This window comes from Phalacrocorax aristotelis, chromosome 2, assembly GCF_949628215.1.
Source record: "Phalacrocorax aristotelis chromosome 2, bGulAri2.1, whole genome shotgun sequence".
NCBI classification, from domain to species: domain Eukaryota; kingdom Metazoa; phylum Chordata; class Aves; order Suliformes; family Phalacrocoracidae; genus Phalacrocorax; species Phalacrocorax aristotelis.
The window spans coordinates 152,988,084-153,007,999 of NC_134277.1; the positions used below are offsets into that span (position 1 = coordinate 152,988,084).

The 19,916-nt window shown below is 48.9% G+C and overlaps 1 long non-coding RNA gene across 1 annotated transcript; it reads left to right on the forward strand.

Annotated features, from left to right (window-relative positions):
* The first annotated feature begins 170 nt into the window (after positions 1-170).
* On the forward strand, positions 171-14,559 carry LOC142053670 (uncharacterized). Its single transcript, XR_012659294.1, has 3 exons — positions 171-1,467; positions 3,408-3,529; positions 13,388-14,559. It is a non-coding gene; the product is annotated as an uncharacterized LOC142053670 (long non-coding RNA).
* The last annotated feature ends 5,357 nt before the right edge of the window (positions 14,560-19,916 follow it).

Here is a 19,916-nt window from a genome sequence, read left to right on the forward strand (position 1 = left end):
CCCCGCCTCACCCGGCCCCCCGCGCGCCGCCCCCGCCCCGGCACCGCCGCGCTGACCTCATCCAGCCACGCAGCCCCGCACCCCATTGGCGGGGCGTCACGTCCGGGGGGGCGGGGCTTCCGCTGCACCCATTCATAACCTGGGGGGCGGGGGGCGCCGCTATTGCCGGTGGGATCGGGTGGAGTGGCACCGCACCCGGGGGTCCCACCACACCTACCCGGCGGCACCGGCGCCAGCCATCCCCGCACCCCGTCGGGCTGAGGTCCAGCGAGGCCCGGCCCAGCGCCTGGGGTCCTTGGCCACCCCCCGCCCCGGTGTCCGGTCCGGTCCCGTCCCCTTCCCCCCTCCGGTGCAGCCCCCGACCGAGGTCAGCCCGTACCGGCTCTCCGCCGACGGTGCCGCTGCTGCCCCCTGCCGAGCGTGGGGCCGCCGTGCCGGAGCCGCCCTGGGGCACGGCCGGGCTGGGGGCCTATCAGCGGGAGCGGACTCAGTTACCCAAAAGGGGGGACGAGACCCGAAACACCCATCACGAGGCGCCTGGAAACAAGCGTCCGCAGCGGCGCGGACAGGGCCGGAGCCGCTGGCCGGTGGTGTCGGCGGGAGGGAGGGAGGGACGTGGCTCCGCTGCCCGCGCCGGGGATGCGGTTAAATCCAGGGGTGCCCAGCGCGCCCCGCCGCCGGCTCCGGCCCGGTGCGAGGCGGGCGGCGCCGCTCGGGAGCAGGCCCTGCGTGCTGCCCAGGTGCATTCTTGGGGCTGGAGGACACCGAAAAAGTGCTGATGGAATGAGTAGTCTGTAGGGAGCTGCTTGAGCACCCAGCCGTGTTTGCAGCTACACGCTTGTCCTTAATCTCATCCGTTCCTTGGTGTTCGAGTCCATCACCCCAGCCTGGGCTCCTGGGGAGAGCCCCCATCTCCCTCACAGGCTGGCCTATGTGGCAAACCCGGGGCAGGGCTTGGCTGGAGAGGGTGGTGGGGGTGCAGCGGGGAGCCCTGGCTTGCTCTGGCACATGTGGTGCTGGACAGGGTGATTGCACTGTGCATGGGTGTATGTAATCCAGTTCTGCTAGCTCAGCAAATAATAGCAGGGAAATTGATGGGACAGGCTTCAAGCTGGTTGCACAAGACCCTGGATGTCAAGAAACTGTCCTGTGTTAAAGCCTGGGCCAGCATGCTTTCCCTGATGCTGGTATCCAGCATTAAAGCTGTAACGGATTCACCTTCCCCAGGCTGCAACCCCACCTCCCACCCTCCTGCTGCCAGGTCCAGTGGTGTCTCACACCAGCTGAAGGACAGAAACCCCGGCTTGTCCAAGGGCTTCCCCACCCCTGTAGTCTTCCATGCCTGTCCCACAAGTAAGCTGCAGCTCCCATCATGTCCTGTCATCTTCTCCCTCCACTTCTGCAGAGCTGTGAAGGAGAAACGTAAGGATAACGCAGGTGAAGAAGCGTGCCTCCTGAATGAAACAGGTGAGCGCCTACCGCGGAAGGGCATGTTACCAACAGTAAATGAGGTTCAGTCTTGTGGCTGGAGCTGAGAGAAGATAATTCCCTTCCAAATCAGTTTGATTGTAGGGAGGACTGTTGGAGAAAGGAGGCCAGGGCTTGAGGCAGAAGAAAGGATTTGGGAATAATATGAAGAAAATGTCAAGATTCTGAGGATAAAGTCATATTAATGGCCAGCCTAGATTTGGGTCCAGGGGGCAGAAATTTTGGCCAACGACGTGATAGCAGGGAAGCAGGATTAAATATTAATGTATTAATTAACCCTGTAATCCTTCCCTGAAACATTTGTCACAGCCCACATACCAAATCTGGGATGCTGTTCAAGAAAAAGAGGTCAGCTTCTTGAAAGGTGAACCGAGGCTGCTTGCAGAGGCACCTTCTGTTAGGCGCAGGAAGGTGGAATCCCATTACCGTCTGCAAATTAAGCCTCTGAGGACCATTTCAAACAGAAAAGGAAGCCTGTGAGCTTTGTTGCCCGTGCCAAGGACGGTAGCTGCTCAAGCAGATTTTTGAGGATGGGGCTGGTGAGCCCGTGGCACAAATGTGCTGCTCACTGCAATGAAGTGTAGGAGGGAGGTGGAAGCTGTTGGGCTTCCAGCTGAACTGCCCTGTGCATGGGGTACCCACGCTGTTGCCCACTTCACAGCAGCAGTGAATTCTTCAGCTTTAAAATATTTGGATCTGGACAGAGGCGGTTAGGGTGTCATTTTAGAGCACAGAGAAATAAACCTCTGCACATCACTGCTACCAGGCTTTATCCATACGATTCCTGAGCTGCAGTACGATTGCTCCGGACACATCTGGATTCTGTTGTGCTGGGCAAGACTTGCTTAGGGAGGCGTGTGCAAGACCCTTGCTTTGGGGAGAGGGGCTATGGTGATCGGTTGCCTTTTTGAAGACCACCTTTCTAAACCAGCTATCACCCACTGTTTGTAATTTTCCTACATAACAGAACAAAATCAGCCTGTCTCTGGCCCGTTTCATCACTGCCGCTCGGGCCCTGTGGGCAACACGGCAGCCAGCAGGAATCGCGCAGCCTGCCTTCAGCTGCCACCGGGGAGTTATCCGCAGCCCGGGCAGGCGCTGGAGGCAAGCGCTCCAGAAATGGAAGCCTACCTTTCTCTGTGGTAATAAATCTGCCTGCATCTGCTACCAGGCAGGTGGCTGGTGGAGCACAAACCAGCGTATAATAGAAATCCTGCCTGGAGAAAAGGATCAGTGGTGAAAGGGTATTTCAATGTACTCATGCAGCAGATACATGAGTCACAACCCCCAGGTTTGCTCTGGCCACAGGCTCCTGCTATGGGCCCGCAAGTTTGCAGGTGGCGGCTTTTGACCCTGGTCCACTACCCTTTGCACTCTTCCAAGTAATTTATTTCTTCATATGGCTGGCAGTTGTCTGGGAATCTGTCCAAGCCCTCAAATGAAAGGCCAGGAGAGGGAATCGGTTTTCTATTTCTGGCTTTGTAACTTAACACCTGTCCAATCTGTGGCAAGTCACTTGGGGCCAGATTCTTAAAGAGGTGGATTACTGTGGACTCCTCCTTTTGGTCTTTTTGTTGGTGTCCAGCTGCAGTTTTAGGTGCCTCTGAAACATAATTCCTCAGAGCTCTCTGCTCAGCTGCCTCCTAACTCTGGAAGAGCATGAAGTCCATGGTACCTTCCCCCTTTTATATGTGACAAATTCCTTGCACACTTGGATGCACCTTAGTTTTGATGCTGTTGAGTAATGTCCTCGACTGACCCACTGGGCATTAGATGTTCCTCTATCAACTTTGCCTACAGGCTTCAATCCTGAACGTCAAAACATGCTTCCTGGGTTGAAATCCACACAAAACATAAGAGAAAATTCTGCCACATGCTCACTTGCCCGTAACCCTTTTTTTTTTTTTTTTTTAATCCAGTAACTCTGTGCTTAAAGTGTTTGCCCAAGTAGAAGACCTAGATTCACCCTCGTGCCTTCCAGGAGAGCATCCTCCCAGGCTGGGTGGAGTGGGACTCCCCTCCTGAGACTGGCTTGTTACAGGTAACCACCTGGGGTAATTCCTGTGGGCCTCACATTCCCAGCTAAATGGGGTTGATAATGCTTTCTTGGCTAATAGGACAGCACAAGAGCTGATTTATCACCATTGTCAAGTGCGTCATGATCCTAGGGAGAAAAGCAGCATAAAAACGCAGCACAGCTAAGATTTTTGGGAGGCCTTGGTGACAGGCACATGTGCAGTTAAAAAAATGTTACCCTGTTGCTTAATTAGCTCAAATCACCATTCTTTGTGCCACAGGCGTGCTTTTCCATGGCTAAGCGCAGCAAGGATTTCCAAAGAATTAAGCAAAACCTTGCAGAGCCAGCAGCCCGGAGCTAAAGGCTTGGCTTTATACTTAGAAGCCTAAATGAAGGCAGCCTGTTTTCCACAGATGCCGAGTACCTGCAGATCCCACTCTGATTTGGGTGATTATACACAGATTGAAGAGTAAAGCTTTTAGCAGAAGTCCCAACTTGAAGGCCACGGGAGAGGAACTGACTCCTGTGTGATGTTTGCCCACCTTCTGGTGGGAACCGAGAAGGTCCCCAGGAGGCAAAGTCAGTGCTCTCCTTTTATTCAGTTGTTGACAGTGCTGGGTTAAACTTTGGGAAGCATTTTTTTGAAGTCCACTCCCCAGTCTGGAAAGATTTAAGGCTGGCTTACAAACTGTCTCTGCCTTCAAATAGCTCTTGCCCGTGATTGTGTGGCTTTATCAAAAACAAAAGGAGAAGGGGAAAAAAGGCAGGAATGACGGAGAGACTTTCAAATAGTATTGTGGAATGGTAATACTCTGTCAAAATTATTCCTCAGCTTGGAGCAAATTAAAGTGATCTTTCCTCCACAGATTAATACTAACGCAACGGTTGTTTATCACATCTTGGTAATATCACATGGGAATAAAAATATCAACTCTTATCCGTTCAAATAGCAGAGGTATAACTGTTGGAGCTTTGGCATTGCAACAGCTGTTTCTCATGTCCTCGGAAATAATTGGTTGTTACAGAGGCTGTTTAAGTGTGAGAAAATGACTGTGGTTTTATAATTAGTTTATTTTTAAGGAAAAACATAACTAGCCTTTGCTAAGAAGGTGAGGGTTTCAGGTGGGATGGAGGGAGAGCAGTGTAGGCACATGATTTACCATGACATTAAACAGATAGTAAAACCAGAGGCTTATAAATATTAAGATCTTAATCTCACAGTAGAGCTCTGCTGGGGGAAAGCCAGAGACAAATAAGGCTTTGCCTAAAACTCGCTGTAGGGTCGGGGCCCCTGGCGTGCTGCATTACAGAGCAGGATGACTGGGCTGAGAGGGTATAAATCCAAGCAGCTGGCTCTTACAGTAGCATTGTATGAGAACCATTAGAGGACTTAGGCACTCTGGCTATTTTTAGTGCATAAATTCATAAAAGTCTCTCTTTGGGTGCCACCTAATTCAGAAACACCTAAAATCTACAAACACCTAATGTGGTGTGATTGGGAAAGCTCCCTGGCTGCCTGAACGTCTGCTCTCAGGTGTGACCAGTGTTGCAGACGGCTTGGGAGCGACCAGTGGCACACTCCCTGGCTCCCTGTGTGCAGAGCTGGTAGCCTGGTTCCTCACCTGGGTTTAACTTTTCCTTCGATACCTCCCAGGAGGAGACTTGGCCGGCAGCTGCTCTTGGGGGAAGGGCCTCTGCTGGTGTGCACCAGCCCACTGGGCAGGAGAGTTAGCAAAGATGGAGCGTGACACAGGGCACTGGTGGCCAAGGGCGTGGCCAGGCGGCGGGCAGCATCCCGCCAGGAGCCCCGCAGAGGTGCTGTGCCGTGGGTTAAATCTCCACCGCTGGTTTTGAGAAAGAGCTGGCAAATGCTGCTCGCTTTCTGTGTGAGTCTGTGGCCAGGAATCCCCAAGGAGGGGAAAGGCAGGCATCTAATGACTGCACGTGGCACAACCCTATCCCTGGTATTTCATAAGGGCTTTTTTAATTAGCACTCTGCCTATTGCTTCACCTTGAGTGTCCTTGGATTATGCTGGCCATTGCCTCCCCTCCTGTGCTGGATTGGTGAGTGCGTGGTGGCTTGTGCAGTCTGCGAGGCATCTGCGTGTAGCCAGCTGAGCTTTGGCCCGTAGCTTCACTGGGACAGAGAGTCGCCTCAGAGGGCTTCTCAGACATGAGCCGCAGGGCTCTTTCCCGCAGCGTGTGCTTCCTCTGTGGGCTGCCTAATAAAAACTGTTTCATGGCAAAGGCAGGCTGGCGGAGGGAGTCGTAGCTCTTAGGCGGGTGCTATCCCCTAGAGCACCAGCAGCCTTAGCAGAGCCTATTTATTGGTGCTTCTTCCTTCGAGGAGTAATAACTTCCAGATTTACTCCCTTTCTAACTGAGCATCTTTCAAAGTGGGTGTAGAACTATTTAAATAGCTTCTGTGGAGGTGGGATGAGAAATTGCTCTTATTCCATAGTCTGCAATCAGCACCAAACAAGCACTTTTCTCCACTGCACACACAAACAGGCAAGCATCTGCCAGCAGCCTCAACTCTTTAGATCTGATTTTCTGCTTTCTGGTTTAGGCATGAGGAATTCCACTAACATCAACAGAGTTTCAACAGTGTAGTTTTAATTTTATTTTATTTTTCTGCCAGTTAAATCTCCATTTTGTTTTTACCGCAGCGACTCCTCAGTGACTGCGCTGCAGGAGGAGGCGAACCCCCACTGCAGTGCATGGGCAGTGCAGACCTGCTGCAGCCCTTGCTGCCCAGCATAGCTGAGCCGCAGTGTGGCACAGCCCTTTGCCTGGGTTTTGGAAGGGTCAAGGAACAGCTCTGTGACCCGATTCTTCCCAGGCAGTCAAACACATCCTCCTGCACCAGAGGCAGGAGCTTGTAGCATCCCTGGAAGAGGTGGAGGTTGCGAGTGTCCCAGGCTGCCCGCCTGGGACATCCAGAGTTGAGCTCTTTGCTTTGCAGCTCACCTGTGGGAAGAGCCTCAAATCCAAGGGACTGATAACTTTGGCAGAAAAGACTCAGTGAAGGGTAAATGTGGAGTGCAAGGCCCCAAACTCACCCCTGCCTGGATGGAGCAGAAATGCAGAGGGGAGCAAAGAGCACAAAGAAGGCACAGGCCTTCAGAGGTGGTGGAGTCAGAGGAGAGCCAGCCTCTCTGGTGGCTTCCAGAGAGAGCCCCTGCCCGTACCAAATGGAAGCACAGCCACTCACCCCAGCAAACCCCAACAAAAGTTTTGGTCCTTGCTAAGTCAGTTCTGTAGCTGGCGATATGTGGTATTTTCATGCACTGCTTTTTTTTCTTTTGGTGCAAACATGGGTGGCAATCTGATTAGCTTATGATTCATGATTTGGCTAATGTCCCTACTTCCCCCAGTCCCCACCTGTTCAAATAACTACTACTGTAATGTAGGCTGTTAACTTGAAATAACTTTTCCAACCCCTTTTGTAAATGAGCTCTGGAAGCTGCTTTAAGTCTTGTCCATGGGCAGAAAAGTTGTAATAATTTAACTTAAATGTTTTTAAAACCAGCTCAACCTGGTGCAAAACTCTACGTGGGCATTTAGGAAGAAATAAGTTCACTTCGAGCTGTTCCTAATCAGCTAACGCCGTGATCAGACATGCTGTTCTGCAACAGCCTGGTTTCCAGCCCCTGCTGCTTGGTGCTACTACTGGCCAAAGGCCATCTCCTCTCCAACTCTGCTGCGTGGAAATACTGCTCCTCACCCACTCACAACAGCAGGAGCCAGGTGTGAGCGAACCCTCCTGCTCAAGGAGTCGCAGCTGATCCAGAATATTCTGCCAGAGTGGGGTGAGGAGAGGCTGCTCCATGCAGTTTGACTGCCAGACCTCAGCAGAGCAGAGGAAAAGTCTGCACGAGTACTGTGGTGGGTTGAGGCTGGTGACTTGAGCCAGCTCAGCAACCATCACATCAGCAAGACTGACGCTGCACCTTTGGTCACTCGGTCCTGTGCCCACCACTCACCACTGCAGTTAAACCAACCTGAGTGAGTTACACCAATGGCTCCATATGCCCTTTGAACCAATTCAAATAGATCAGTCGGGCTTGGGGCAACTTCCCAAAAGACCTGTAAGCAATGCAGTGCAATAAAAAACAAGAAAGGAGGAGGGGGGGGATGGAAATGCTGGTACCGAACTCACCAGAGGATTGATTTATTCTATTCCCCAACTGGCCAAGATATTACAACAGAAATGTTAGATAATTTTGCAGCACACATGCGTTTCAGCCTCTGTGCTTACACCCTCATGAAGACCATTATGCAAATCCTGATCTTGCCCAGTCCTCCTCTGACCACGTGTTCCTCTCCATTCACCTGCCTCATTCCCTGCACAACCCTCAGCTGCTGGTTTGGTGCACTGTAGCGTGTTTAGCTCTGGCTTCCTCCATTCCTTCTCCTGTAAATTCACCCTTCCCCAGTGGCAGGTTGGGGTATGCGTGCGGTGCCCCGCGTCATGGGCAGGATGCAGAGCTTCTGGGCCTCCCAAAACCAACACAAATGCAGTGGGGAGAGGAGCGGTTGTGTGACCATGCTGCTGCAGTCAGGATCCAGGTTTTGCACCAAGGGAGGTAGATGCTTTGCCTGTGGGTAAAAGCAGTAGGTTCACTGAGAAAGTGCCTCTCCATAGGTGGTGTGCTAATTTCACCCCTGGCAAGCAGCATTAATATAATACATCAAAGCTGGCTGCATTAATAGGAAACCAAGCGAAAGGATTTGTAATACATGCTAGCTACTTCTCAAATGTGAATGTCTGTTTTAAATCAGATTAAGACAGAAGGAAGCCTAGAGAATGCCAATAATTAATACATGATAAAGAAATAAACATCCAGGGCATCAAAAGGTAAAACACAATCACAAAGATGAAAGTAATCCATCTTCTCCATGCAGCCTGCTCTGCTTCATGGAGTGAGTGTGTGTAAGTTCCCATTTCCATAGGTAGGTGGTGAGTATAAACCCAAAGCAGCTGCTGAGGAAACAAGAAGAATCCTTAAGCTCAGCCAGGGAAGCGGAGAATCCCTGGGCTGGGCTGAGCTTGGCTGGGCTCGGCTTGGCTCAGCTCTCCAGATTCCCCAGATTTTGTGACCCGTGCTACTGCGGAGGGCAAGCCTTTAGCAGTCACTTCTAGTCATTGGCATGACTTCAGTCCCTCCAGGGTGTGCACGTCTAGCTTCTGTGGCTTTAAACCAGTGAGAAAGGTGGTGTTTGGGATCCCCACTGAGCCATGAGTGGACCTCAGAAATATTTTGCTCTGGCCTCCCTGCCTCCTTCTTCGCACAGGAAAAGCAGACCAGCCTCTTGCCCTCTCCCCTTGCTCCCCCAGACCTGCGTGTTGAGTTACAGTTGAGATTACAGCAGGATGTATCTCATCTACCTTGAACCTTAAGAGAAGAGAAATAGGAAACTTGAGGGAAAATGTTAACAGACTCTATCCCCCTTTCATATTTCTTACAATTCACACAGTGCTGGCATAGAACCCCTGGCAGTGCCCTGTGGTTTTACTTCCTTCTTCAGCTGATACTGAAAGAGCAGCACTTACTCTGGCTTTATTAAGCTTGCATAAGGGACTAAACTGTAGCAGGCCCTGCACATTGATTGTATCAAGAGATAAGCAGGCCTGACTCGCACACAGTCCATGCATGTGGGAAGCAAGCTTCTCTGAAGGCAGATAAACATCGCTGTTAACGTTTGAAAGATGCCGCACAGTGGTGAGCTCCATCAGAGAAGCCCTGTGGCTGCTGGTTTTGCTGACTGGTCTATGTACCCATCCCTGGATTTGGAGGGTACTTATCTCACCAAGCAGTTCTTTATTATCAGACCTAGATACCAGAAAAGAAGCAGAAGTTTCTTCCCAGGCCCTTAGGAGTTGTGTTGCTGACTTAAAGGTTCGCAAAGTGCCCACAAATCAGAACACAGGGCTTAAAACTCACATCATAGAACCACAGAATGGTTTGGAAGGGACCTTCAAAGATCATCTAGTCCTACCCCCTGCCATGGGCAGGGATATCTTGCACTATATCAGGTTGCTCAAAAACTCAAAGCCCCATCCAACCTGACCTTCAACACTTCCAGGTATGGGGCATCCACAACTTCTCTGGGCAACCTGTTCCAGTGTCTTAGTGCCCTCATCGTAAAAAAGAGTTCTTCCTTATATGTAATCTAAATCTACCCTCATTTAGTTTAAAAACTTTGCCCCTTGTTCTGTCACTACAGGCCCTGGTAAAAAGTCTCTTTCTTATAAGCTCCCTTTAAGTATTGAAAGGCTGCAATAAGGTCTCCCCCTTCTTTTCTCCAGGGTGAATAGCCCCAACTCTGGCAGCCTTTCTTCATAGGTGTTCCAGACCTCTGACCATTCTCATGGCCCTCCTCTGGACCCGCTCCAACAGGTCCATGCCTCTCCTGTGCTGGGGGCCCCAGAGCTGGACACAGCCCTGCAGCCGGGGTCTTATGAGAGCAGAGTACAGGGGGAGCATCACCTCCTGCACCATCTGCTGGCCACACTTCTTATGCAGCCCAGGATATGGTTGGCTTTGGCACACTTTGCTAGCTTGTAGGCACTGCAAATTATTGCAAACTGAACAGTAAGGATAATTTGGGCTCATCTTTCCTGATTTATGACCATCTTCATATGGACAAAATCCTTTTGCCGGCCCTTGGAAGCCCAGTAACACAGTCTTAAATATAAACCGGAAAAAATCATACGGTTCCCACAAGCCTCTTTTACATTTCTCTTTCTTTCTGATCTTCATTCAAATCCCACATTGGGCTTAAGGGAGCCCCAGGCTTAGCCACGGTGTGGACAGATGGACAGTGTGGGCAGCCAGCCCTTCCCACCTGACACAGCAGGGATGAGGGTTACTGCCTCCATTGCCTGCTGATAAATCTGTGCTTGCTGCTGGCCGAAGCAAAGGCAGTTCTAGTCATTCTGGGAGAAAAGACCACTGCAGCCCAGCGTGGCCATGCCATCGTAGAATTACAGAATCATCAAATCATTTAGGTTGGAAAAGACCTTTAAGATCATCAAGTCCAACCATTAACCTAACACTGCCAAGTCCACCACTAAACCAGGTCCCTAAGCACCACATCTATGCATCTTTGAAATACCTCCAGGCATGGTGACTCAACCACTTCCCTGGGCAGCCTGTTCCAGTGCTTGACAACCCTTTTGGTGAAGTAATTTTCCCTATTATCCAATCTAAATCTCCCCTGGCACAACCTGAAGCCATTTCCTCTTGTCCTATTGCTTGTTACTAGGGTGAAGAGACCAACACCCACCTCACTACAACCTCCTTTCAGGTATTTGTAGAGAGCAATAAGGTCTCCCCTCAGCCTCCTCTTCTCCAGGCGAAACCACCCCAGTTCCCTCAGCCACTCCTCATAAGACCGGCTCTCCAGACCCTTCACCAGCTTTGTTGCCCTTCTCTGGACACGCTCCAGCACCTCAAAGTCTTTCCTGTAGTGAGGGGCCCAAAACTGAACACAGTATTTGAGGTGGGGCCTCACCAGTGCCGAGTACAGGGGCACGATCACTGCCCTGCTCCTGCTGGCCACGCTATTGCTGATACAAGCCAGGATGCTGTTGGCCTTCTTGGCCACCTGGGCACACGCTGGCTCATGTTCAGCTGGCTGTCAGCCAACACCCCCAGGTCCCTCTCTGCCAGGCAGCTCTCCAGCCACTCCTCCCCAAGCCTGTAGTGTTGCATGGGGTTGTTGTGACCCAAGTGCATCACCACACTGCTGCAAGGGCGTGCTTTCCTGCACTAGGGATACACCACTGTTATCATCCTCTCTCAGAGCATCCTCCAGGTCCCTCCTGGAGGATGTGAGGATGCCTGTGGAACTGGAAAGCTTTACAGCACAGGCTGGGCCTCTCACAGGGTGGAAGGAGCAGGTTCCCGAAGGTGACGTCTCTCATTGACTGGGCTTTACATTCAGCTCTGTAAATTCAGGAATCATTGCTGGCATAAAAATCAGAGAATTGCAGAATGGTTGAGTTTGGAAGGGACCTTTGGAGGGCATCTGGTCCAACCCTCCTGCTCAAGCAAGGTCACATAGAGATAATAAAATAAGAGAGATGCAGTCAGTGCCTGTGGTGGTTAGGCTCTTAACCACATGTAATGACAAAAATCCAGCCAAATCTCCCTGGCTGATACTCTCCCACCTAGCAGTGGGATCAATCAGAGGGATCGAATGACAACCAGCTAGTCCTTGTCCAGCCCTTCCTTACTGTGGAGTATCCTGGCAAGTGTGCAGATCCAGATGTGATGGTACCATCTGTGCTCTCTGGATTGCATAAAGAGGAGATGCCAGTGCCACTGGCAGCGTTAATGTAACAGCAAGTACATTTCTGCCTTCCTGCCAGCACCTCTAGGTCTGGAGAGGCTATTGCACCAGCCAGTAATGCCTGCAATCAGCAGTTATCCTTTGGAAGACAAGCTGGGCCAGCAGAGAGGACGGTCCTCTGGATCTTCCGAGCAAGGAGCATGTATCCCCCCAACCAGTGGTTTTTTAGGCTTGACAATACCCTTTTGACAATATCAAAGCCTTCTGGCAGATTGCAGGTGTCAGCATGGACTCTGATCTTTGGCTGCTGCCCAGAGAAGATTATTAATCACTCCGACAAACACTAGCCTAAGCAAGTCTAAACACATAGTGCTCCAGCGTTCAGGATTTCAGGTAATATCAAAGTTATGAAAGGTCTGAATTTCCATCTTGTCCTTGGGACCCCTACGGTTTGGACCTATTAATTACTGTAATCACCGTGACCATGTACTGTAGAAGTGCTTACCAGCCTTGGTCAAGGTGTGTCCGCAATGAAAATTACCCAGGGGCAGTGTTGAAGCAAACATTGCTTCTAAGACCTGCATATAATTACTTTATATGAACCAGAAGAGGGTTGCATCCTCCAAAGACGTAGGTGATTGCCACGTGCTGGGCTAGATCACATGCAAACTTTACCTGTGTATGTGTGGGAGAAAATGACCTTTTGAGATATATTGCAATTTTTTCCCTTGATTTCAACAGGACTAAGATCCTACTGGGGCAAATCCCACCAAGGACTGGGCTGCTGTAAGGAGCAGCCAAGCCCACTCGCTGCTGGCCCTGCAGTTGAAGCCCATTCGGTTTCACAAGGCATTCTCATCTTAAAAAGCAGCATTTATTGATTTTAATTCAGTTAAGAAATTAGGGCTTTCAGTGGTGAAAGAAACCAGCAGATTCTGGCGGATTCAACTTCACAAGCAATCACTTTTGTTGTGTTTTTCTGTAATTTTCACGACTGGAAGGAGCAAGCTGAGTTTCACAATATTCTATGTTCTGGTTGGGCTGCCGTCACAGACAAAGGTGATATTTGCAGGTTGAAGTACAGCCCTTGTTTACCTTGGTGGCACATCTCCCAGCAACTTCAACTCGGAAAGAGATTTGTCCACGGTGTCTTTCACTGGTGGGGGTTTTGTTCCCACGGTCAAGTCAATAACCTTCCCATCCACCTCTGTCCCTGTGGTGTGATGTCGGGTGGTATCCTTGCTCTTCGGTGGCCATGGCAGCTTTGCGCCCTCTCATAAAGAACTGCTTGCTTCATGTTGATTCCTGCCCTAAACAAAATTTCTTATTATAACTTCATTTTTATTTATTGCCTAAAATTCTAGCTTAAATGCCATCTCCTAGCAACTGGTATATTTTTGTCCCTAGTCTGCCAACTTTCAGTGCTTGGATATTGCTCTCTGTTCATTTTGCTGTCTCAGACAGAAAAGAAAACACTAGTTTCCGGATACCTAGTGGTATTTACATTTGCTTGTTAAATTTCTAAACAGTTGAGTCAGTTAAACAGCTAACTTCATATCCCCTTGTTTGTTGCCTCTATAGATGTGCTCCAGAGAAACAAAAATATATGGTGTGGTCCTCCTGTTTGGTGCATCTTTAGAAGAGAGAGACATGGGACAGGAGCTGCCTTTGCAGGATGTTTTGGGATGGGGCTCTTCTTCCCTCTGTGCAAACCCTTGACATTTCTTGAAATGTTAAAGAAACATCAAGAAATGTGCTTACTACATCTGCAGACTAAACTACGTGTGCCCTCCCAGCAAGCCATGGCAAAAGCTCATGGTGAATCTCAAGTGGAGGATGGGGCTGAGTCATGCCCACAGTGAACCTTACACAGTAGCGGGTTCCTGTGAAATGGGTACCAGAAAGACCTCACATTAAAAAAGAGCCATGTCTTTTTGGCTGTCCAGCTCAGATTCTACAACATGACTTTTAAACGTGTTTGTGAAGAGGTATTTGCAGCTTTTATCTTCATAGGTAGCACCACAGGAGCTCAGCATACGGCAAAGAAGGGCTCGTGCCTCAAGCTAGGTATCTTACCTGAAATTCTCAAAATTATTAAGGACTTTATGAATTTGGCTTCAAGGAGTATTAGCAAGTAGGGTTCATCTCACCTAACTTTAGTAAACCACAGTCTTTATCTGAGCTTACTCTGATGGTCAAACAGAGGGAAACAGCCGCTTTTAGGATGCACTTTGTCATTGTAGCTGCCTATTTTAGACCGGGATGCAGAATCCCCAAGTAGATCCCATAAACACACATTGCAGATGTTCGCTGCTGGGCAGGTGGATCCCACTAAAGCAATGAGGCAGAACCCATCCTTAGACTGCAATTTCTTGTTCTGAAAGCTGTGTCACTTTTCTATCCGTGCAAACTTTACTTTAGCTATTTTTTCTGTTTGCGATGGTTATAAATTGAATTTACGTGTAATAAAAGATGCTGTCCACAAGCATAAAGGAACAACTGATGATTCATGACTTTTATTTCTGTAACTTCTCACTTCCAGAATATCTATCTGACAAACTGTGAATCATATACTTTGGCTTGGATGGATATACTTAGCTCTGATTTGTACCGTCAGATGTAAATAATCAGTTAATTAAATGAAAATTTTCTCTGTGAATTACTGCCTCCCCTCTCTCCCCTCTCCCCTCCCTTCCTTCTGCTTTAACTCACCACTGTTCAAAGGTATGATCCTGTCGCCTGACAACCTGAAATCATGCCACACACCTATCCCAGCAGCAGCATTTCACTGGGGACCATTGGCAGGTACGAAGATTGAAGCTGTCCATGACTTCCTGCAAAAACAACATGGTACCAGGACTAGATACCAGCGATGGGGCCTTTAATTTTACATCTCTGCTAAAAAAAGTACTTCCAGCCCCATGCTTCTACCGTGCTGGCTCAGAGAGAAGGAGACTTGTGACATTCTTTAATACCACTTTGTTTTCCTGCACAAGCCCCTACAAGGTATGCACCAAAGCTCTGCTTTGACAGATAAGCTTGAAAGGGCAGATTTCCATCCTGCTAACTCTGAAATTCATAAAATATCTGTGTAAGGAAGGATGTGTGCGAGTGATCCCCTGACGGCTGAGTGCAACCGTAGATAGCTGTGATCACTTGATGAAAACATGAATTTTGTCTGATCTTGCTGAGCTGGTTGGGTCTTGCCTGCTACATGCTATGGTCTCATTAACACCTATTGACAGATGCTTTCCGTTCGGTTTGGCCAGGGGTGCCTGCTTGTCAATGGGCAATGCTGAGCAGAGACGTGTGTCAGCTTTTGGCAATTTTATGCAGTTTGGCTCCAGAAGGATTAAACTCTGCTCGTAACACAAAGTAAGGTAACTGTTGTGAATTCAGCTGGAGACCCGTTGCACAGTTGTGCATAGCAGTATTAGGTTAAAAAATTCTGAGCACTGAGGCTTTGTAAAAAAGGATATTTGTAATTTTTTTTTTCATAGCGCAGAAGCAGCGAAGGCAGTAGTTTGCTTCTGTGCAGCCTTTCACCTCAGTTCCCTGTTAGCCCACAGAGCACTGCTTGCGCACAGAAGGCAAGGAGCTCTTCCCTAGAAAGCAGTCTGGGATGAGCTTTTCCATGGTCTGACTTTTCCTCCTCCCACTCCCCTGTTGTGGGACCTCCTGTTCCTTGCCTCAGTTTACCCTTATTTACAAAGAGAGTCCTGTGGTACCAGTCTCCTGCAGACAAGCTTATCAAGATGGTTTCTTTTAGAAAGATGAAGATCCTTAAAATACCAGCTTTGCCTACATGCAAACTGTACTATGCTCTTGTATGTCTTGGAATGATATACAGGCATTTAATAATTCACATGAACGATTTCTCCCTGCACCAGAACCTGCATCAGGTCTGTCAGTGATACGTTCTATTGGGTTCGCATGGCAAGGTTTTGGTAGTGGTGGGGCTGCAGGGGTGGCTTCTGTGAGAAGCTGCTAGAAGCTTCCCCCCATGTCTGACAGAGCCAGTGCCAGCCGGCTCCAAGATGGACCCGCCGCTGGCCAAGGCGGAGCCCATCAGGACCGTGGTAGCACCTGTGGGATAATGTATTTAAGAAGGGGGGAAAATGTTGCTGTGCAATAGCAGTTGCAGCCAGAGAGAGGAGTGAGACTATGTGAGAGGAACAGCCCTGCAGACACCAAGGTCAGTGAAGGAGGGGGAGGAGGTGCTCCAGGTGCCAGAGCAGAGATTCCCCTGTAGCCCACGGTGAAGACCATGGTGAGGCAGGCTGTCCCCCAGCGGCCCATGGGGGTTAACAGTGGAGCAGAAATCCACCTGCAGCCCACGGAGGACCCCATGCCGGAGCAGGGGGATGTGCCTGAAGGAGGCTGTGACTCTGTGGGAAGCCCATGCAGGAGCAGGCTCCTGGCAGGACCTGTGGCCCCGTGGATAGAGGAGCCCACGCTGGAGCAGGTTTGCTGGCAGGACTTGTGACCCCATGGGAGGGACCCATGCTGGAGCAGTTTGTGAAGAACTGCAGCCCGTGGGAAGGACTCACGTTGGAGAAGTTCATGGAGGACTGTCTGCTGTGGGAGGGACCCCACGCTGGAGCAGGGGAGGAGTGTGAGGAGTCCTCCTCCTGAGGAGGAAGGGGTGACAGAGACAACATGTGATGAACTGACCACAACCCCCATTCCCCGTTCCCCTGCGCCACTCAGGGGGAGGAGGTAGAGAAAATCAGGGGTGAAGCTGAGCCCAGGAAGAGGGAGGGGTAGGGAGAAGGTTATTTCTCACTATCCTACTCTGATTTTGATTGGTAATAAATTATATTAGTTTTCCCCAAGTCGAGCCTGTTTTGCCCATGACAGTAAATGGTGAGTGATCACTCCCTGTCCTTATCTCAACCCATGAGCCCCTTTGTTATATTTTCTCTACCCTGTCCAGCTGAGGAGGGGAGTGATAGAGCGGCTTTAGTGGGCACCTGGCATCCAGCCAGGGTCAGCCCAGTGCATACACTTTGGCAGCTTTCCTTGATCTTGATGCACCAGTCAAGGATTTGGTCTCAAACAGCTGAAGGCTGGAGGTTATGTCTCTGCAGTAAATTGGAGAAGCACGAATAAATGTCCCACATGTCTACGGCGCTATCACTTTTTAATGCTCCGTCTCTCTAGGATTTACCTTTGTACTTGTAAATCCTGCAACAGTCCTGAAGACCAAAGCAAGCTGCCAGGAAGATATGATATGCCATAATCTCTCTTCCCAATTCCTCTCTCTCCTCCAAGAGGTGAATTTTCTGGCCACATTTTTCCTGCCATAAACCTTAAGCCATAGAGCCAGTGGCACAAAATGATCACAGCTTAGAAGCACACGTGGCTGAACCTAGTCTGATGGATGTAGGTGCTCCCACCATCCTTTCATTTACCAGCACGGATGTATCTTAGGAGCCTTCCCCAGGGACTGGTGCTACACCACATGAGGCTTGTTCAGAAGAAGGGGATTAAAAAAAATAATGAAGTGACCAAAGTGGGCCACGAGAGGCAGGAGTGAGCTGGTACCAAATGCGATGAGAAGGCAGAGGTAGGGACCAGGCTGTGAGAGGCAGGAGATGTGTTGATGGAAAGGCAGAAAGCCAGCGAGGCGGGCAAGGAGACATAGGAATGGCAAAGGATCTTTAGAGCAGAAATTTGAGTGGACATGTGCCAGGAGAGATTTCATTTGTCAGGGGTGGAAGGAAGGATGTTGCGGTGAGACGTGAGACAGTGTGAAGTTTAGCGGTGTGGATGGAGGGGAAAGGCTGTATCTCAGCTATGGTATGAAGGAAGAGTATGGAAGGCTTCAGCGTAGCCTGGAAGTAACTGGGGGATGTCCTGTGGCCTCTGGTATGCACAAGGTCAGATTAGATAATCACAGCGGTCCCTTCTGAGTTTAGCGTCTATAAATCTGTGAAATAGGAGTTTTAAACCACGATGAAGGGCTGAGTCCCTGGAGCATCACACTGAAAACCCGGAGTATCCTGAGATATTGGGCTTTAATACTGGGATTTGGGCTTATAGGAAATCTATTTCAGGAGATCTTTTTTTATTTTTTTTAAGGTTTATTTCATCTACCTTGTTTTACAGGCAGAGTCTATAAAAAAAACTCTAATAAAATATTTAAAGCCCTCTAAATATCCCTAAAAGAGTCTTTTCATAACATGTATTGCATAAACAGGCTAGATGCTGCTGGGATGTGAGATCCAGACGTCACTGCTTTGATAGTTTCATAGATTTCACAGCCAGAAGGCACCACCATGGTGGTTTCCTCTGCCCTTCTGCATAATGCAGACCATGGAGCTTCGCCCAGCAATGCCCACACCGATACATGAGCTACATCATGTAGAAAGACATCCACACTTAATTTAAAGGTCTTTTTGGGTGATGGAGAACGTACCATATCCCATGTCAGCTTTTCCAGTGGTTAATTACAAGGCCATTAGGAAGAAAAATGTGCCTCGTTGTCAACTTGATTTTTTTTTTTTTTTAGCTCTAGTCTTCTTGGTTTACATGCCTTTGTCTGCTAGATTAAGTAATCCTCTGATACTGCATTCATACTCCATGTATAGATACTTACAGATCTTGATCAATTAATCTCTTTTACTCCTCTTTGATAATATAAATGGACTGTGCTCCTTTGGGTCATTGGAAGATACACTTTCTATCAGTCTCATAGCTCTTCTCCCAACCTTTCTCAGTTTTTCAACATGATTTTCAAGTGTTGACAGCTGAACTGGATTATTTTTGTTTCATTAATGTCAGGTATAGAACTAATACATTTCCCCTACCACTCAATATTCCCATTTATACATCCTTGGGTCACATTAGCCCCTGGAGCAAGAGCATCACAAGGGGAGCTCATATTCAATTGTTTATCCATCGTGACCTGTAAAGTAAACAGCCAAGCACAGCTTCCTGAATATTCCCTCTATAAAAACTCCCATGGGATCACTCTTCATTTGTGACTCCTCTTCTGAGACCTGCCATTTAACTGCCTGGTAATCCATTTAAAATGTGCCATACTGATTTTTTACGGTGCTACTACTCAAAATGAAACAAACGGCAGAACATAACCCCCAGAATCACTCAGATGCTTCCCAAGTACCTATTTCCATGGAGATGCATGCCCACATTTTGTGTTTCTCTGAGTTGTAACCCAGCCTTGGCTGGGAGCACATCCATGAGCAGCCACCCCAACTCCTGTTTCTGATGGAGGTCTGCTCCTTCTCCAAGTCTGTAACGGGAAACAAAGGAAATTGGAGCAAAAGTATCAGCCATGATCTCTGAAACAATCAGGGAGGGTAAAACTAGTTTAAAGCTAACACTTTCAGAGATGGAAATGCTGTTCTTTTCTTGCTTGGATACCAGTGCCTCTTGATGGCTTTCAGGGAATATTTTGAGACAATATCCTACTCTCAGGGGGTCCCAAACTGGCCCATGGAGAAGTATTAGTCTGAAAATCCCATATAAAAGCCCTGTTGCTAGGGCTTGAAACCACACTGCTTTTAGAGTGGTTTTAATTTAAGTTTAACAGGGAGGGGTGTGTGACTGGTGACCCAAGAGAAATGCTGAAGGCTGAGGGTGGTCCTTGGTCCAATGTGTTTGAATAATATTCCAGACAATCTTGGTTTTCCTGTTGGTTGCCACATCTCTCATGGGATTAGCAGAACACTGTCCAAAGGGTCCATATTTTGGGATTAAGAGGCAGCCTATTATAGGAACTAATAACACAGAGAGAGGAGGGAAGCATGAATAAAGCCTAAGTTTCACTGCCTAATATTATACAACTCAAGGAACTGGAGGGGGGGAAAAGAGCTCCTTCCCTGGGGTAAAATGAGCAGCTGTTGTCTCCAGGTGGACTTGGGCACTGGGAGCCACAGGCTCCCGCAATTCCTCACATTTCTGACAAAGTTTTACCTCCCAAGAATTGCCAAAAACAGGCTGAGTCTGGGGCACAAGGGACGTGTACAAAACCAGTTAGCACAACAGTATCCTTCATGCTCTGAGTTAAAGCTTAAACAAAAGCAGAAATAACCATGCATTTTCCCCAAAGTACTAAAATTTCTTGCTGTAACGATGACAGGCA